Source organism: Hylobates moloch, unplaced genomic scaffold (genome assembly GCF_009828535.3).
Source record: "Hylobates moloch isolate HMO894 unplaced genomic scaffold, HMol_V3 SCAFFOLD_7, whole genome shotgun sequence".
Taxonomy (NCBI): domain Eukaryota; kingdom Metazoa; phylum Chordata; class Mammalia; order Primates; family Hylobatidae; genus Hylobates; species Hylobates moloch.
Window position 1 is genome coordinate 64,960,863 of NW_026652282.1, and position 5,484 is coordinate 64,966,346.

Consider the following 5,484-nt stretch of genomic DNA (forward strand, 5'->3'; position numbering starts at 1 on the left):
TCTCTCTTTCTTCTTTCTTTTTCTGACAGAGTCTTGCTCTGTCGCCTTTCCTTCCTTTCCTTCCTTTCCTTCCTTCCCTTCCTTCCTTCCTTTCCTTCCTTCCTTCCTTCCCTTCCCTTCCCTTCCCTTCCTTCCTTCCTTCCTTCCCTTCCCTTCCCTTCCCTTCCCTTCCCTTCCCTTCCTTCCTTCTCTCTCTCCCTCTCTCTCTTTCTCTCTCTCTTTCTCTCTCTCTTTCTCTCTTTCTTTCTCTCTTTCTTCTTTCTTTTTCTGACAGAGTCTTGCTCTGTCGCCCGTGCTGGAGGCTGGAGTGCAGTGGCACGATCTCGTCTCGCTACAACTTCTGCCGCCCAGGCTCAAGCAATTCTCCTGCCTCAGACTCCCAAGCAGCTGGAACTACAGTCAAGCGCCACCACACCTGGCTACTTTTTTAAAATTTTCAGTAGAGACCGGGTTTCACTATGTTGACCAGGCTGGTCTCGAACTCCTGAACTCAGGTGATCTGCCCATCTCGGCCTCCCAAATTACTGGGATTACAGGCATGGGCCACCACGCCCGGCCAGATCGTCATACTGATTTTTTAAAAACAACCCCATGAGGTAGATACTATAATTAACCCCTCTTTCCAGATGAAAAACAAGTACAGATAGTTAAGTAGCTTGTTCGAGAATATGCAGCTAATAAATGACAAGTTCAAGATTTTTTTTTTTTTTTTTTTAGCAGTCTCTCTCTGTTGCCCAGGCTGAAGTGCAGTGGCATGATTGGGCTCACTGCAACCTCTGCTTCCCGGGATCAAGCAATTTTTGTGCCTCAGCCTCCCAAGCAGCTGGGATTATAGGCGCCTGCCACCACTCCTGACTAATTTTTGTATTTTTAGTAAAGACAGGGTTTCACCATGTTGGCCAGGCTGGTCTCGAACTCCTGACCTCAGGTGATCCATCTGCCTCGGCCTCCCAAAGTGCTGGGACTACAGGTGTGAGCCCCCGTGACTGGCCAAGGTCAGGATTTTTAACTCTAAAAATCGGAATTCAGAACTCATATGTTTAACATTGTATTACTGGCCTATGTATTACTATAATACAATGAATTTCCTGGTAAATGCTCATACTTTTAAGATGCTCTTCCCTTGTATCCACAATAACTATACAATTAAAATGTTGTGATACTTGAATTATATTTTTTATATTTTCCAACATTCTGAATCTTTTAAAAATATACACAACTATAACTTATCAATTTACAATAAATTTTTTTAAAAATAAACTAAAAATTCTGAACCCTCATTTTATTATACTCCTCTTTATAAATGCTTATTTTAATCTCTTGTATCATTGCAAAGTTGAGGATAAATGTGAATAAATATATTATAGTATGGATGGCCTCAGCCATAAGTACACATATTTGTATTTATAAAAACTAGAAAAATACATTGAAATGTTAAAATTTGTAACTTTTGAGAGACCTGATGATAGATAATTATTATTTTCTACTTTAAATTTTTCTGTCTTTTCAAAGCATAAGCATACTATTTTTAATCCGAAAATGGTGAATATTATAAAGCATGAGTAGTCAATAAGGTAAACAGAGAAAAACTACAATTGCTTCGGAACAAATAAAGGTTTTTGGATACATTTAAAAATCCAATAAGGCAAAAGAGATTGTTCGTACACATTAAATTACATAAAAATGGGAGTGTATGTTTTGCAACATCCATGAAATGTTTATAAAAGTTGATTATATACTAGGTAATAAAGGCTCAGATGCAAAAAGCAGGAATTATGCACATGACATTACATAACCAAAATTAGAATTACCAAAAATGTAAATATTAGAAAATAAAAAGGACACAGAATAACCAACATGAGATAAAATTTGTAAAATGCTATGATAAATCTAATGCCAATTAATTTGAAAATCTAATTGAAATGGATGGTTTTCTGTTTCAAAGAATTATGAAAATAAAGCAAGAATAGAAAACTTGAATAATTGACTACGTAAGAATTTTTCTTTTGAGTTACAGTCTAGTCTAGAATTTATTTTTTTAATTTTATTTTCATTTAAAATTTTAGATTCAGGGGATTCAGGAAGTACATGTGCTGGTTTGTCACATGGGTATATTGCATGATGCTAAGTTTGGGCGTCTGTTCATCTTATCACCCAAACAGTGAACATAGTATTCAGCAGGTAATTTTTCAACCATTGCCCTATTCTCTCTCTCTTCCCTTTTCAATTCTCCAGTGTCAACTGACCTAATCTTTATGTCCATGTGAATCAATGGTTAGATCCCATTTATAAGTGAGAATATGTGGTATTTGGTTTTCTGTTTCTGATTAAATTCACATAAATTAATGGCCTCCAGCTGCATCCATGTTGCTGAAGATGATATGCTTTTGTTCTTTTTTGTGGTTGTGTAGTATTCCACGTACAGTTTCTTTATCCAATCCACTATTGATGAGCACTTAGCTTAATTCTATCTTTGCTATTGTTAATAGTGCTGCAATAAACATGGGAGTGCAGGTGTCTTTTCATTAGAATAATTTATTTTCCTGTAGGTATATACCCAGTAGTGGGATTGCTGGGTTGAATGGTAATTCTATGTTTAGCTCTTTGAGAAATCTAGATATTGTTTTCTATAGTGGTTGTAATAATTTATATTTCCACCCACAGTATATGTGTCCCCTATTCACAACATCCATGCCAGCATATACTGTTTTTGAACTTTTAATTATAGCCATTCTGACTGTTGTGAGATGAAATCTTATTGTAATTTTAACTTAACAATTCTCTGATGATTAGTGATATTGAGCATTTTTTCATATGTGTATTGGTTGCTCTTATGTCTTCTTTTGAGAAGTGTCTGTTTAAATCTTCTGCCTACTTTTTAATAGGGTTATTTATAGTTTTCTTTTTGATTTCTTTAAGTTCCTTGTAGATCCTGGTTATTAGTCTATCAGGGGAACCACTCCCAATATTTCAACATAGATTCTTTCTGTTTTCCCTAAGTGTCAGCTGATCTGAGAAATAAAGAGAAAAAGTACAAAGAGAGGAATTTTACAGCTGGGCTGCCGTGGGTGACATCACATATCTGTAGGTCTGTGATGTCCACCTGAGCTGCAAAACCAGCAGGTTTTTATTAAGGATTTCAAAAGGGGAAAGGGTGTACGAACAGGGTGTAGGTCACAAAGATCACATGCTTCAAAGGGCAAAAAGGAGAACAAAGATCACATGCTTCTGAGGCCAATAAAGATCACAAGGCAAAGGGCAAAGCAAAGATCACAAGGCAAAGGGCAAAATCAAAAACTGATAAGGGTCTATGTTCAGCTGTGCATGTATTGTCTTGATAAACATCTTAAACAACGGAAAACAGGGTTCAAGAGCAGAGAACTGGTCTGACTTCAAATTTACCAGGGCAGGGTTTCCCAATCCTAGTAAGCCTGAGGGTACTGCAGGAGACCAGGGCGTATTTGAGTCCTTATCTCAACTACATAAGACAGATACTCCCAGGGCGGCCTTTTATAGACCCCTCTCCCCCAAGGAATGCAATTCTTTTCCTAGGGTCTTTATATTCCTTGCTAGGAAAAGAATTTAGCAATATCTCTCCTACTTGCACGTCTGTTTATAGGCTCTCTGCAAGAAGAAAAATATGGCTCTTTTTGCCCGACCCCGCAGGCAGTCAGACCTTATGGTTGTCTTCCCTTGTTCCCTAAAAATCACTGTTATTCTGTTCTTTTTCAAGGTGCACTGATTTCATATTGTTCAAACACACATTTTGCAATCAATTTGTACAGTTAACGCAATCATCACAGTGATCCTGAGGTGATGTACATCCTCAGCTTATGAAGATAACAGGATTAAGAAATTAAAGTAAGACAGGTGCAAGGAATTATAAGAGTATTATTAGGGAAGTGAAAAATATCCATGAAATCTTCACAATTTATGTTCCTCTGCCACAGCTCCAGCCAGTCCTTCCGTTTGGGGTCCCTGACTTCCCACAACATTAGTCCTTTGTTGAATGCATACTTTGCAAATATCTTCTCCCATTCTGTAGATTATATGTTTACTCTGCTTATAGTTTTTGTTTGTTTGTTTTGTTTGTTTTGCTGTGTAGAGCTTTTTAGTTTGATTAGGTCTCAACTGTCAATTTTTTGTTTTTCCTACATTTGCTTTTTGAGGATTAGTCATAAATTCTTTGCCCAGGACAATGTTCAAAAGAGTATTTGCTACTTTTTCTTCTAGCATTTTTATAGCTTGAGGCCTTAAATTCAATTCTTTAATCTATCTTGAGTTATTTTTTATATATGGTAAGAGGTAGAGGTCGAGTTTCATTCTTATGCGCTATTTATTAAATAGGATGTCCTTTCCCCAGTGTTTATTTTTGTCAACTTTGTCAAAGATCAGTTGGTGTGGGTGTGTGTATTAACTTCTGGATCCTCTGTTCTGTTCCATTAGTCTACATGTCATTTTTATACCAGTACCATGCTGTTTTGATTTCTGTCACCTCACAGAGTAGTTTAAAATTGGGTAATGTGATGCCTCTGGTTTCGTTCCTTTTGACTAGGACTCTTTGACTATGATAGAGTTCTTTATTGATTCCATATTAATTTTAGAACTTTTTTCTAATTATGTAAAAGTGATGCCTATAATTTTCTAGGAATACTATTGAATGTATTAATTCCTTTAGGATATTTTAATGATATCAATTCTCCCAATTAATGAGCATCAAATGCTTTTCCGTTTGTTTGTGTCATTTATGATTTCTTCCAGTAGTGTTTTGTAGTCATCTTTGTAGAGGTCATTCACCTTCTTGGTTAAATATATTTCTAGCTATTTTATTATTATTTGGCTATTGCAAACGAGATTGCATTCTTGGTTTACTTCTCAGCTTCAAAGATATTGGTGAATAGAAATGCTAATGAAATTTGTACATTGATTTTTCAACCTCAAAACTTTACTGAATTCGTTTATCAGGTCTAAGAGACTTTTTGGCAAAATTACTAGGATTTTCTAGGCATACAATCATATCATCAGTGAAGAGAAGTAATTTGACTTCATCTTTTCCAATTTGGATGTCTATTATTTTTTCCTCTTGGCTGATTTTTCTCAGTAGGAATTCCAGTACTATATTCAATAGGAATGGTGAGAGTGACCAGCCGTGTCTTATTTCATTTCCTTGGTAGAATGCTTCCAACTTTGCCCATTCAGTATGATGTTGGTTGTGGGTTTGTCATAGATGGCTCTTATTCTTTTGAGGTATCTTCATTCGACATTTAGTTTTTTTAGTGTTTTTAACATAAAGGATGATGGATTTTATTAAATATTTTTCTGGGTCGGGGCGCGGTGGCTCACGCTTGGAATCCCAGCTCTTTGGGAGGCCGAGGCAGGTGGATCACGAGGTCAGGAGATGGAGACCATGGTGAAACCCCGTCTCTACTAAAAATACAAAAAAATTAGCCTGGCGTGGTGGCGGGCGCCTGTAGTCTCAGCTAC